Here is a 15,917-nt window from a genome sequence, read left to right as displayed (position 1 = left end):
ATATCTCATCCATAACGATGAGAAACAGAAGCGGTGATAAAATGCAGCCCTGTCTCACGTTAGCAGTAACCCTTATGGGGTCGGACAACACACCGGACGCCAAGGACGGTCTACAACGAATCAAATATTTACACTGCGGCAGATCCTCCAAAAAGGCAGTGAATACAGAGTTTCCACGCACCATTTGTTCGTTGGCTTCAAAGCTCTCCAGGAAGCTTATCAAACTGATCAAATCTACGATGAATGGTACACAGTGCTGTGTTCAGATTTCGGGTGGATTGTCAGGTTTAATCGAATCACACAGATGGCTTCGTCAAGGTGATGGTTTCTCATTACTGCTGTTCAACATAACGCTACGAGGTGTTATGAACCGAGCGGATATCAACACGTGGGACACGATCTTCAACAAATCTAGTCAATTTGTTTGCTTTGCCGATGCCATGGATTTTATCGGCAGAAAATCTGTGTCGGTGGCTGAACAGTACACCAGACTAAAGCGCGAAGCAGAAAGTATTGAGTTAATGGTAAATACGTCTAAGAAAAAGTACATGCTGGCCAGCGAAACCGAAGCCGAACGATGCCGTTTGGGCAGTAGTATATTAATCGACGGCGATGAATTTGAGGTAGTCGACGAATTTGTCTACCTTGGCTCACTGGTAAAGCATAGTATACAGTTCCAAGCGAAGTGAAAATCGAAGCAAGTGAAAAAGCGTGTCTTTTCGCTCGCGGGAAATAAAGACTGTGGATCTCTTCATAATTTCATGAGCTTTCGGTTTACAGTTCATGCGAAGTGAATTGAAGGGTTTACAGTTCGAGCGAAGTTAAAATAAATTTAAATCCAATGCGGTATTTACAAGTGGGGCAATGGTGCTGCAGTAATTAAGTGTAGCACAAAACATTTTCAATACGTTTTTAAAACCGAAACACCAGTAATAACGGTTTGGCGTGATGTCTAATTCTACAAAAAATCCGCATTGCTCGTTGCGGTATGTTTTTGGAGTCATGAAGTTTTTTTTGCCAATATTAATAAATATTTTCCTATTCCACACCTCTACACACTCATTGGCTTGAAACGTCAAGTTTTCGCTAGCTGCAGCCTTGTTCACGAGCGTAGACGCGCGCGAAAGAAAAGTACCCAAGTGAAAAAGATGTCATCCACAATCTTTAATTTCGGTGGATCACGTTTGTTTACAGTTCCGAGTGAAGCGAAATGCAGTTTTTGCGCTAGTGAAAAAGTTGAACGTTTTGTATGGGATTTTCACTTCGCTCGGAACTCTATACAGGGCTTAACGGCGAACAATGATACCAGCCGTGAGATTCGGAGGCGTATTATCAGCGGAAGTCGTGATTACGATGGGCTTCACAAGCAATTGCGGTCAAGTCTCCGCACAAAGTGTACCCTGTACAAGACGCTTACTAGACCGGTTTTTCTCTACGGGCATGAAACATGGGCAATGCTTGATGAGGACCTGCGAGTGCTCGGAGTTTTCGAACGACGAGTGCTAAGAACGATCTTCGGTGGCGTACAGGAGAACGGAGTATGGAGGCGGATGACGAACCATGAACTCGCACAGCTCTATGGCGAACCCTGTATCCAAGAGGTGGCTAAAGCTGGACGGCTCCGATGGGCAGGGCATGTTGCAAGAATGCCGGACAACTTCCCTGCAAAGATGGTGTTCGTCTCAAATCCAAGACAACCAGGAGCGCAGCGAGCAAGATGATTAGACCGGGAGGAGCGAGATCTGCCGGAGAGTACACCGTGTCCGAGGAATGCCGAGAAAGAAGAGTCGGATTCCTACTGAGCCTAGGAGCACATGCGATTTTAATGAAGTGGGAACCGATAAACCAGTGATGGCCAAACTGCGGCCCGCGGGCCGCATGCGGCCCTTCGTGATGATTCGTGCGGCCCGCGGACTGGTTTGAGGGATGGAGAACTTATGAATAATTTTGTTGGTGACACAGAGGTCACTCAGATCAGTCGTAATACCTCGTGCGTATTATAGAACAGATTGCTTTCCAGTTAAAATCTTGTGGTGATTCCTAAAAATCGGCTTTTGCTGCCGCCTATGTTACATTTTGTTATGCGCAGAAATCGCCAGAGGTCATTGCGGCCCGCGGGCTTATGGGGCGATCTGATTTGGCCCGCAGCACGCCTATGTCTGGGCACCACTGCGATAAACGAAGGAATAATCGCTATCAGATTCAAAACACGGGTTAGAAACTTTATTACAATCCAGTGCTATGCGCCAACTATTGCTGCCGACCTGCAGGAGTAAGAGATTTTCTAGTGCCACCTGAACAGCGTGGCTGAGAAAATCTCGAAGGGGGACATCCAAATCCAGTTGGGCGACTTCAACGCGAAGATTTGTTCAAACAACGTGGACCTTGGATGCGTCATGGAACGCCTGGCGAAGGAGCCTCATTGATGTACGCAACAAACGCAGCACTGATATTGCATCCGACCATCACATTGTTATCGCTGAGATATGTTTGCGCCTCGCACGTATCCATTGACGGGAGGAGAAAGTTGGGTGCCGTTACAACGTCCGTCGATTGGAGAATCCAGAGGTGAAAAGGGCCTTTGTCGAACAACTTAAATCCCGAGCCACGGAGTTGCCATTTGATGAAACCATCGAAGAGCAAGAGACAGGCATCAAGAACGGCTTCATTACGACCAGTGAGGACACTCTTGCCAAAGCGCGCTGCAAGTGGAGGCATTGAGCGAGCGCGAACCAAATCGGCTAACGCCAAACCTGGAGAGGGCTGTTGAATGAGGTTGTAGAAGGTAGAAAAGAGCCTGGACTAACTCCCTAGCCGAGCAAGAAGCCAGGATGAATACAGAGATGTCGCCAAAGGTCAGAGCTGGCCAGCTACTGACTGACCGTACAGAATAGCTTAAGCTTAAGGACTGAACATTTTTAACAACTCTTCCAGGCAGCGTTTGACGCCAATAGTTTGTCGCTTTAATCGCGTCAACTCAGAGGTGCCATCACTGGATGAAATTGAAGCGGCCATCAAGAGTATGAAATCCAATAGAGCGCCAGGGATAGACTGTATTTCAGCTGAAATGCTCAAAGCTGACCCATGTCAGCATTAAATGGGAAACCGCAAGTTTTCCGGTGGACTGATATGCCCTGCATCATTGGTCAAAGTCCCTAAAAAAGGAGACCTAACTGAATGCGGTAACTGGCGTGGCATCACGTTGCTCTGTATTACGCTCAAAGTACTCTGAGGATTACCCTCAAACGGATCCAGAAGAAGATCGACGCTACTCTCTGACGGCAGCAAGCTGAGTTCCGAGCTGATCCATCATGTGTAGGCCATATCACAACGCTCCGGATTATATTGGAGCAGATCAATGAATTCCAGGACTCTCTTCTGCTTGTGTCCGGTGACTTCGAAAAATCGTTTGACCGATTCAACCGCAAAAACATCTGGGGCGCACTTAGGCGTAGAGGAGTTCTAGATAAGTTAGTCCATCTCATCGGCATTAAAAATCTCTGATATCATCCATTTGTTCTGCTGGATCGGCGGCCATGGACGCATAAGTTAAAGTAAGAAAAAGCAGTACCCCGGGATAGTTAACTTGATCGACACCAGTGAGTAAATTCTCATTAAATTATTTTTTTTCGAGATGCTGAGAACAAGCCAGTTTTTCCGACACCAATCGACAAACAAATGTAACAGTCTCTGCAGTCGGGCCCAGTCATCTATAGAACGAATCATCGAATATAATTTCAGATCATCAGCATACATTAGTTTGCATCCAATTCCAAACACCGAAACAATATCGTTGAAAAACAATACAAACAGATCCCATATTGCTGCCTTGAGGAACATCCGAGCAGTTGGTAAACTAAAAAGAGAAACAGGAGTACGCTGCACACGTAGAACTCTGCCGCATAAATAGGAACTAAGGCTTGAGATCGCAGTTGGAATTAGACATAAAAATTTCTTCGAAATTGACGTTAAACTTATATTGCAATTGGACTTGAAATTGAACTTGAATTTGGCTATGAAACTGGATTTGGATTTGATATAAGACTTGAATTTAGTTTAACATGAGCTTGAATCGGAAATGAGACTTCAAACCGTATTTGAATTTGAAGTTAAAATTGGAACCAAAAATTAACTTGAAATAGAAAATTAACTTGACTTAAAATAGGCTAGGAAGTAGACTTGGAGTTAGACATGAAATTAGACGTGAAAGTTTATTGCAAATTAGGCATTAAATCGAACTTTAAATTAGGTTTTATTTGAAACTGGAGTTTTAATTACACTTAAAATTAGAGTAAAAATTAGACTTGAAATCAATCAGACATGAAAGTAAACTCAAAGTTGAACTGAAAATCAGACATGAAAGTAAACTCAAAGTTGAACTGAAAATCGAAGATTTAAATGAGTAATGTCTTTAGATGGCATCATTGAGGTTTTATTATTATTTGTAAATAATCGTCTCCTCTTCATTGCCTCAATTTTCGTGAATATTTTTAAATTTTGCCAAAAAATGTTTCACATGACAAATTGATCAATCCCATAAAAATCCTAATTACACACTAAAATGCGATTTTTGATGCAGTGTTTGTTTTGTTTGAGGAAGAACAATTTGAATTAAAATAATGATTATTTACCCGCACAATTAGAACAATTTGGCAATCATTTACTCGTTGCACTCTGACCAATTGTGCCGCAAAGCCCCCCAAACATGGTTACAGGGTGCATAACAGCAATTACCATCAATTTCCGTTAGAGGTAGGTAACGTTCATATTCTTGCGCTGCCGTTTGCGGTTGGCTGGACTGGTGGCGTCTGCCGCGATGAGTCCAGCTCTAACCATTTCGATTCCGTTGAATCACGGCTACCGAACAAGGCGAAATTGACGTCGATGAAGATTAAATAATTCAATTATCTGAATGATTAAATAATTGCTCTGCTCGCTTGTTGTATGATTAAGTGGCTCATTTTGCCTTTGCTCGATGCCCGAAGTATGCCACGGCGCTGTTTCTTCTTTCGGGCAGTTTAAGGCAGATGGAAGGGTTGATGTCCAAGCGTCGTCGAAACGAATTTTCAATTTTCCGCGCATCTTGGACTCGCACTTTTGGTATTGTCGTAATTCGTCGACTGTGCTTCTGGGGTAGAGAAATATTTGATCTTTACTCCGTTGAATGTCAGTTATGCGGAATGTGCCATTAGTTTTGCTTATTCGGGAATCAATCGGAACACCTAGATCATCCGAGTTGGAAGACCCGCTCTTAAGTCGTCTTTGTTGATTGGTCGGAAGCTACAGATGTGATAAACGTGGGCTCTTCCTGAGGGTCACGGAATTGGATGACACAATACTTCCAAAAGTCAAAAGTCAGGGTCTATGCCATGTCGCTTGGCGCCAGGTTTCATTGGAAAAACAGATCACCGGCATAGGTTGGTCTGAACTGAATTATTTCACGTACAAAAATAAAATCTCGAAACGACTCGATCGCACACGCCAATAATAGCAGCTATTTTCTCACAAAGCGCATGGCTTCATTTCGAAGACAATGGCGGCGATAGCCTAGCGTGACTCTCGAAGCATGTGCTTATCACATACACCTTAGCGAGTGAGTACAGAAATCGTGTGTAAATTTTGCTACAAATTCCTAATTTGTAACGTTATGCCGAAACAGTACATACAAGTACGTAGAGGCATTTGCGCTACGGCAAATGATGGTGCTGAAGAAATGTAAATCCCAGCCATTAGTTCTCGTCATTCGGTGCATTTTATTTTATTCACCCATTTCCCCTCCTGCCAAGATGATCTGTGAATTTCCACTTTGTTTGCAACCATAATTCGACTGGTGAAATAAGTGTATAGATTTACACGCGTTAACATGCGCTTTGTATGCATAATAACAGCTCGTTGCAGTTGGTCGAACAAGATCGGTTTGGTTGTTTGTTGAACTAATTGGCTTCGTTGGTGTAGGATAGCAGTTTACGAATGATTGAGGTAAGCCGAGCATTGAACTTTAAATAAACAAGCCCAAATAGTTAAAAGTAAAAAAATTCAGCATAATTAGTTCAAATACAACCGTAAAATTTTGTGGCAGATTTTAACAAATTCAAAATTTACGAAATGCAATCGCAATTCTTTGAAGACGCAACTCAGTAAGGTCCTAAACAATGGTGCATCTTTTTTTAAACATCGTGGAAGTTCAAAAAATGGCTAAATTTCCGTAACGTATTCAAAACGATAGTGTAAGAACTATGGATGGCTGACTACCACACTTAAAAAAAAGTACAGAGTTCGGTAAAATTTACCGAACTTTGGAACAGCCGAACGTTCGGTAAAATTGTTTTTTGATGCCAAACATTACTAACGATCCGTAAACGTCGATTGGCACCATCAAAATTTTTACCGAACGTTCGCCTGTTCCAAATTTTACCGAGCGTTTTAAGTGTGTAGACTTTAAGCGATACTAGCGTCACAGATTTGAAGTGCTTTAAATGAGCTGGAATAGGATTACTTCACCACAATTGAAAGGTTCCGAAGACGGGGTTTGAGTTCTGACTATTTCTTGAAACGCGTAATTTCGCCCGCATAAAAAAATATCGCAGCATCGCACTTGATCCAGGCACCTGGCCAAACGAGATTGCTTTCCGGGAATTTGACAACTCCTGTTCCAAAAGCTGTTGAGCCCCGCCTACCACTCAACCATTGCTGACAACTCCTCGTGTAGAGGTACCTCCATTTGGCGATTTTTTATCCGCCAACACCGAACCGGGCTCTTCGCAAATGGAGTCCGCCTAGGTGCAGCGGACCATACAGTTCCCGGTTCTGCTCCAGCTCCACGTCTACGCCGCCGGTTATCGGGACGTACCGATTCTAGCTTTTTGGAAACTCCCGACCCCCCGCCGTAGTCGCGCCTGTGCTGTAGCGTTCAACAGTCATCCTGGTCCTACGCGCGGCTTTGGGGAACGGGGTTTCCGAAATTGCTCTCATGGCAAGTACAAATTTGAAAGTTCTCAACACTACTGAACCGCAGTACGCTTCCAGCCTACCGAACTCCGACGTTAATGGGATTCTTCGGGATATAAATACCCATGCAGTTACCGACTTTTCACCAGCTCCACCACTACTCCACCAGCTACCGGGTTGCACCGATTCTAGCATTATGGAATCCGCAAAACAGCCGGAAATCAACTGGAGGGGCGTTCTGATAGCTGTTCGACAGGGCTTAAAAGCGACTGCTATAGACAACAAGGATTGGAACTGTTTGGAGCAGACCTGGATTTCAGTTGCGCTAGATGATCGGAACTTGTTTTTATGCATTGTGTATATCGCGCCTGACCGGATTCGTGACATCGCTCTTATCAATACGCACTGCGAATCTGTCTTCGCTTGTGATCGAGAGGGCTGCTCCAGTCGACCAGATTATGATACTGGGGGACTACAATCTGCCTGACATAACGTGGAAGCAATCGCAAGGCGGTTTTCTGTATCCCGACCCAACTCTTTCTGTATTGCACACTGGTGCCGCCACCCTGTCACAAATCAATCACGTCGTTAACGAGCATAACCGCTGCCTGGACCTCTGTTTCTTTTCAACACAAGATGCCACACATTCCTCTCAACAGCTCCACTGCCTTTAGTTAAAGTTTAGTTGTACCTCATCATCCTCCGTTAATCATCTCTTTGGAAGACAACTAATCTTGCGATCTTGACACCACCACCGTTGCTGTTACGTACGATTTTTTCAAAGCAGATCATCGCAGCCTTTCTGTCATCAATGGATTGGGATAAAATGATTAGCGATCATGACGCCCATACGCCGCCTAAACCATTTCAAATGTTTTGTCGTATGTCATTGATAGCAAAGCAAAGTCTAGGTGCTACATTCCGTTATCGAAACTTGACCTTCTGTTTTCATACGACAGACTTCGCAGCCAGCTGTTATAATACAGGACAATTGCAGGGCCAGTTGCTACGATGTCATTGATAGACATGTCCCAAATAAAGTAAGTCGTTTCGGATCACATGATCCTTAGCAAACGAGTGAAAGGAAAAAACTCAAATTACTTCAAAGAGCCGCTCTACGAAAGGTTTCCAGACACTGCACGATCTCACTACAGCATCACTACGTTAGAGTAAATCTCGAATTCAAGCGAGTCACTCGTGTTTGTTTTCAGCAATATCAACGTAGGATTCAGAGGAAACTCAGGTCGCACCCCAAAGCTTTCTGGAAGTTTTTGAACGAGCAACGCAAGGAAGGCGGGCTGCCCTCCGCGATGAAACTGCCTCAAATTTTACAGACATATGCAGCTTATTCGCTGAAAAGTTTGCTAGCGTGTTTCGTCATTAAAGTTTAACCAGTGACGATGTCGACTGCGCTGCAAGGAACGTCCCATCGTACGGTCAAGCTCTAAGTAACCTGGGGATAAGCACCGAGATGATCTCCAATGCCGCTACGCAATTGAAGTCCTCCTTCAACCCCGGGCCTGACGGAATTCCGTCCGCTCTCCTGAAGAAGCACATCTCTTATTTGGTTAGACCACTACAGCTCGTATTCCAGAAGTCCATCTCCAGCGGTATTTTTCCGTCTTGCAGGAAATCTGCTGATATGTTTCCTGTGCACAAAAAGGCAACAAGCGAGATGTGGACAATTACCGAGGAATTACATCGTTGAGTGCCATCTCGAAATTGTTCGAGCTAATCGTCTTGGAGCCAGTTTTTCACATTACAATAATTGAGCGCGGATTCCTTCCTGGTCAATCCACTACTACTAATTTGCTATGATTGATTCGCTGATTGTAAATTCAACACATTCTGCGCCACCTCAGGTATTTCGCAGGGTAGTCATCTCGGACCGCTCATATTTCAACGACGTGAATCTCGTGCTTGAAAGACCAAGGTTATCATATGCCGATGATCTGAAAATATTCTCCCGAATCCGCTCAACCCATTACCATCATTAGGACCATGTAAGTCTGTTGATGTAATAAATAAATAAGAAATGAGAAATAACCAATCAGCAACCTCGTGCAGCGTGAGCCAATTTATGGTTCGAAGAAACGACATTAGCAGAGCAACGATCATTTACTAGTGAACATTTCGCGGAACCAGTCGTTTAAATCTAAGAAGAGACAAATTCACCCAAAAAGTTAACCACGTGTATTAAATTATTTAAAAGAAAGTTGAAAAAGTTCTACGTAAATTAAATTAATTATACAGTAATGTAAGTGTAAAGATAAAACGAAAAAGTGAAACAATGTCTAATTTAAACCATTATATTACAGTGACTGCGCAACGTGCGGCTGAGAACAGTCATTTAGATTAAGTAGCAAAAAGTGCTAAGAAAAGGTAACACAGCAGGTGAAAAATATCAAATGGTTAAATTTAGAGCGCTCGCCTGAAGATTTGGATCCGATAGGAAGAATCGGGAGTAGACGAAGATTAGGCAAATTATAGAATGTTAGGCACCTGTCAAGAATAAATTCGACTGTTCTTTTTGAAAAGTCTAGACAAGCATCTGGGAAGCTAGTTAGGATCCCTGTTGTTCTGTTTTGTTTCCGATTTAGTTGGTCATTTTGATTTTCTCACCGTAAGTGGCTTTTATGTTGACACCTTACCTTACTTGCCCTGAGAGGACTAGCCGGGCCGACACAAACACACTCCTCCGCAGTACCGATATTTTTCTGTACAGACGTTTAAGGTGAAGGTTGCTTTTTTACTGATTTCAGTACTTGTTGCCACTATAGTTTTGTTGAGAATAGAGTTGCTAGTAGTAGTAGGTAATAATCTGTCATGAACAATTATCAAACATAGAATCACGTAGGTATCTATTTTTGCTGTTGAACAAGATCCGACAGTAATTCTATCACCTAAAATGTTGTTTACGGTGAATTTTATAAGTACATTATCGACACTCTACGACCTTTAATTTAATAGCGAAAATAATTGGTCAATTTCATGCTCAAATGTTTACGTTGGCATCACTCCACGTCCGTTCCCTTGACAACGTACAACAACGACGGTCGCGGATTCGGAATTGCAATCGAAACGAAGTGAAGTTTTTCCTATCAATTCAAAAGAACAATTTGAGCAAAATGATTATAATATCGCTCTAAATAACTGTTCAGGTGGTAAATTAAAGTTTTTTGTGCCTAAAGTTAAGTTTCGCGAGTGTTTTGACGACTGAAACGGCTGAAAAAAACTAACGAAAAACCAACGGCAGTGAAAATATAGTGATGAATATTAATTGGTCACTAATCTCAGTATTTAGTGTAATTAATGACTGAAATAGTAATAGAACTTATAGAATGCAATGTTTAGTGCTTCGAGTTGCAAGATCTTATTACGGCTAGCAGGTTAGTTGAACTAATTTTATATTTTTGTGATGGTTTCCCGAGTCTATGGGAGCATGTTGATACACTGAAGAAGGGAAGGGAAGGGTGATATTCGGTACCATGCTTACTGCTATAGGGGAAAAGTGTATAATGTGCCCCCCCTAAGAATAAATGGATATATCTCCGTTATACTTCCCCAAATTAACGTTACAACTACGTGTATATGTTGGTACTTAAGCTGACAACCAATTGCAATTGTTTATTTCATTTAGTATTGTGGAATAAATATGCTAGGAATTATTTAATAAAAGCACCCAAATGTTGTGTTTCTCGTCTGCGCGGGGTAAAATGCCCCACCTGCGGTATAATATGCCCAATGCGGTAATTTGAGTATTTCTACCAGTGACAGACCAACTCTATTTTGTAGAAAGTAAAACTATTTCCTTTGTTTTGCAAAATATCGTTATTTTATGTAAAATAAACCTAGTTTCGGCCTTCTGGTGCACTTTTTCTTTTCTGCATGGGGCACATTATACGCAGCTGTGGCGTTTTGTACCGGGTAGTTGAATTACCTAGAATTTGGACGTTGGTAATAAATTATTCCCACCACGGTTACTCTACAATACTAATTGAATTAAATAATGTTAAATCTGTTTACATAGTTTTAAAGCCACATTTGCAAGGGGGGCAAATTGCACCACCGCAAGTGGGGCATTTTGGCCTGCTTTTACTTATTTGAAAAAATATTAAATGTCAAAGCAAGTCAAGCGTTTCATACCGTTATTTTTAGCAGGGATGTCATTTTGAAGTTCACTTTACGCAATCGAATCGCAACAACCGGTTATTTACAGATTTTGACAAGAAAATAGCTTATGGAAATGACGCCAAAAGTTACATCGGAAGCTGCTCAAAAACAAATTTATTTTTGTTTTGTTTTTACAGCATGTGACAACTGTCATACTTGCATAGTAGGCTAGTTCCATCAAATACTATGGTTTCTGGGTGGTTTTGCATTTTAATTTCGCTTGTTTAGCGAAAAACGAAGGGGGGGCACATTGGCCACGGGGGGCACGTTATACATAATTCCCCTAAATGGACTCTGACGACCTTGTCGTTAAGCGAAGAAGTTTCGAAGGGTAGCCGCAAAGGATTGTGACTTACCATTTACTTCACCATTAAAACAAAGTACATGGTTCCTGTCAGAGAACGTGGGAGTTCAAATGGTGTCGGTGCCGATGTGGAGGTGGAACTGGATGTGGAGCTAGCCGATGTGTTGCCCCACGACAACGATGTAAGCCGCGAAGTAAAACGATGAATTGCAGTCGCGAATTGGGATTTCTATGAATTACGTAGCCAGCTGAAGTCCCGTGGTTTGCAAATTCGCACTAAACTGCCGCTCTACAAAACACCAATCCTTCCGGTGGCCCTGTACGGACATGAATCATGGACGTAAAGGGAAGCTGATCGACGACGAGTGGGTTGGCGTTTTTGAGCATTAAATTCTGCGATCAATACTTGGTGTCAAAATGGAAAACGGAGTGTGGCACATATGCATGAATCACAATCAACTATACAATTATACAGATACAGTGAAGGTAGTATAATGCGGCAGACTGCGGTGGGCTGGACACGTGGCCAGAATGCCCGACGAAAGAGTAGCCAAAATTATTTTCAGTAGAGAACCAGGACGTTGTCCTATAGACTTAGAGGCAGACTCCGCTGTCGAGGACGACGCACGGTCAGCTGGTGTCGCGGTCCGTCGTCAATAAAGTATAAAGTAAGTTTGTATTGTTTCGAGGCCGTTGAGCAGTGTTTGTTTTTCGAAAACCTTGCTGGTACCTTTTCTGCCGTTTACACCTACGCCTGCCTTTGTCTTCCTTTTTTCTGCTTGGAATCGTAAGAAGCTCAGTCCGGCCGCCAGTTTTTTTTTGTTTCCAATAAAGCGTCAGCCGGAGGTTTCTGGTCCGTTGTTATTTGTTTGAAACTATGATGCGGGAGGCATTTGGCATGATTTGTAGGAATTGTCTTCGCTGTTTTGTCAATCATTGGTTTTACTTCTCTGACTCTATCATTGATTCCATGGACTCTACAGTCTTTCTAAGATTTCTAAGACGTTTTCAAAATCAAAAGAGAATAGAAAAGAGAATAAGGTCCAAAGTGTAAAATGCAGCGATATCACGCAATGCGTACATATGTCCATACACAAATCCTTAGTGCTGCAGTACGAAGCGAGATAAAAAATCAGCTCAAGTTCAGCATTGGGCTCACCTTGCTTGGCCAGCTTTCGACAAGGTAAACCGATCTCCATATCTGATTACGAATAACTGTTACTCTCCGGGTCGTGTTACCGAAACACAAATAAACAGAGCCATTGCGCAACGTCCGTAAAAGCACTTGGGGGAAATGAGTGAAAACAAACCGCCCCCGAATCAGAACACGATCTCGTGTCCTCCTGTGCAGTCCTCCGGGAGACAGTCAGACCGTATAAAGCTATCGGCGCCAGGTCTCGGTAGCTGCGAAGATATATGAGAACACGGCATACAAGCATTTATCATGCGTAATTTATATTCGGTCTCCCCCATTGTCTTTTGCTAACCGATTAAAGTCAATCTGCTTCGAGACAAAAAAAAAACAAAAGGCGCAAAACAGACGGCTCGGCCACCGTCTCCGGTTTGCCGGGTGGCAAAAGTAGAGCAAGGGCAATCGTAAATTTGCGAAATTTCTCCATTTCGTAACTTATGAGGTAAAATTGCAGTTTTCGAACTGACCGAAACAATAATGTCAGTTTCCTCTCAAGCTAGCAGCAAAGCAGCAATCGAATGCCGTCGAATGAAATGAATGATTGAACGACAACGATTTCCTCGTAAGATTTACCACCGCCTTCCGCTTTGCCTGGAAACATAAAATTAACGGGAAAATTAGGCAGCAATTTGCATCCATCGAGAGGGGAAAAGGTTTCGCCTCCGGTCACGAATAATGGGCCGCATTATGTGTTCGTAAAAATAAAAGCAACAGAACCGAATAGCGAAACGTTGTACGGCCCGAGCGGTCGCGCACTGTAAATGAGGTAACTATTTCAATAAATTAGTTGTTGTTTTTTGTTGTTCAGGATGTTTACCGACACTCATCATGTTTGAATACCTTGACTGCGTCTTATGATTTATGATTTTTTTCCTTTTTTATGGGAATTGTCTGCATATATGGGAAGAGCAAGGCCGCGAGAGAAGCGAGGCGTAAAATTCTTTTTCATGCTACGCAAGTATGCCTGGAACTGTTATATCATTAGGTTACGTTAGTGGAAATAACCTTTACATTAAAATTGACCTTTTAAATAAAATAACCGTAGTGTAAAGTAGTTTGAAGTTAAAGCTTATCAGAGCATTTGTTCCAACTTCAAGTCATTTACCATCGAGACTCCTTTCAGTGCAAGTAAAAATATGGTTCTCCCATTTCATGACGACAGATTTAAGTATTTTTCACAGAAGTAAAATTCTGACTGACATTTAATTAAAAATTCGCTTCACCTATCCCCGTGACATGACGAGGCCTTCAGCAAGGCTGCAGCAACTACCCTTCTCGCGTTCATCGCTGAGGCAAGACTGCGTAAGGTACCAGACCCGACATGATTTCGTTATAAAAATAGGATCCGGTTCCGTTAGAATAGGTAAACAATACTCTCCGGCGTGCCCGAGCAGTGCGACATTGTATGTTGGTTGACCTTATTGTCTCGGCGCGTAAACCGATGCGGGTCTACCGATTGAGGGCTTTCGTTTTCTATTATTATTGTCGGCCAAACCCCGGGCCGGTATACCAAGCCAACTTCTAAGATTCCCTCTGTCCACCCGTAGTAGTAGTGCGCTGATGGGTGCAGCTCGGCTGGAACTCGGCGACTGACTGCGTCAGTACCTTACCTTCACCGCAATGTCGCTTAGTCCAGCGCACACATGATGAGCATGTGAATGGCAGTCAACCATTTTTGCGCACTGAATGTGGGTAATTGAGACACCTGAGAAGCATGGCCGGCTGATGGACTTACCTTTCCTGTGTTACACTTGGGCGGAGGGGTAGAACGTGCTAACGAGGTTCATTTACGGCGATTGAATTAACTGTTTTTCCTTGATATTTCAATCGAAAGGAGAGGAGCCGACAAGTGACTGTTGGAGTGTGCAAGTAAGTATCCAGTGGATGCGCATGGTCAATGATGCACCACTCGGCACATGCTTCAGTCCTCATCGAGTGAATTATTGTTCTTCTATCAAGGAATGACGCTTCGCGTGCGGGCTACGATAGGCTTCAATTACCAGCTGGAGATGTTAGTCAATATTAGTTTTGGAGAACTATTAAATAAGCAGAATATTACTCGTGTCTTTACTGTTTTCGATTAGCTGTTAATTTAATTTGATTTTTCTTAATATGCAATAAGCAATATAAATTTATGAAAAGTTGCTTACTGTGTGGATGCTCGCCGGCGAACATAAATTAATGACCTTGAGGGAAGGGAAAATTCTTTTGACTGATTGCTAATTCACTACAGCCTAATTGAACAAGAATGCTGTTTAAGTATAAATTACGTGAAGTACTGTGTCGTAGAAATAATGGAGGAGTAATTCTCGTTGAAATGGGGCCACTACTGACACGAGGTCTTCAAATATCAAAGCTTTTGTGCCTGGATGGTTGAAGTGATTAAAGACACCCAGGTGATTTTTAGGTTCGCTAAGTGTTCTCATCTTTAAAAATTAGTGAGAGTAGTGCCCTTGTTAACATGTATATTCTTAGTCTTAACAGCATTGGCGTAGCTGAAGAGCTCCTCCAGAAATTTCGCCATTGTAAAACCGGAAAAAATCAGTGTATATGTTCCTAAAAATATTTCCCTTCTCTTTTTTCTCCAGCAAAAACCAACCGAATAACAACAGCTTTGTAGTTGCGAGAGTAGTAGAGAGAACTTGGCCAAAGAAAAATCCGCAGTTTTACCGTCTGTGTGTTGATCACAGAAGAAAGGGTTATAAATTATAAATTAAATCAAATTTTAAATCGATCTTTTGATTTAAATGGAAGTTTGAAATTAATAATTTTTGAATCGAATCAGTTCATGATACATTTCAAATTTCCTCTATATTATTCAAGAATGCATAATCTTGACTTTCGTCATTCGCCATTAGCCTTTATTTTTACGAATTCTTTCGTTTTTCGTGGTTAGTTTGTATTTTGTCTTTAGTTTTTCGTTTTTTTTGCTAAGTGTACTCCGTCAACTTTTCCGCCGTTATTGTCATCTTCTTGTCGTTTTTGTTTGTTTTATTGTGATTACAGTCACTTTAATAGCTTGGGTCATTCGTCGTTTTTGTGGGACTGGAATTTGATCCCGAATCCTCGACGTGGGAGATGTGAATGCTAATCACTACACCGTGTTGATCTCTCGTATATTTGTTGTATTTTATTGTTTGTTGGTCGTTTTTCGTTATTTTTGACATCTGGTATTCTATCATCGCCTTTTCGTGTCTTTTCAGTGCTTTGTTTGTCATTTTTATTCCTTTTTGTGGCGTTTTTGGTTTGATGGCATCGTCAATAGTGACTTTTTTGGTTTAGCCTGTCACTATTTTGCTG

Source organism: Sabethes cyaneus, chromosome 2 (genome assembly GCF_943734655.1).
Source record: "Sabethes cyaneus chromosome 2, idSabCyanKW18_F2, whole genome shotgun sequence".
Classification (NCBI taxonomy): Eukaryota; Metazoa; Arthropoda; class Insecta; order Diptera; family Culicidae; genus Sabethes; species Sabethes cyaneus.
Note: the sequence above shows the minus strand (reverse complement) of the source record.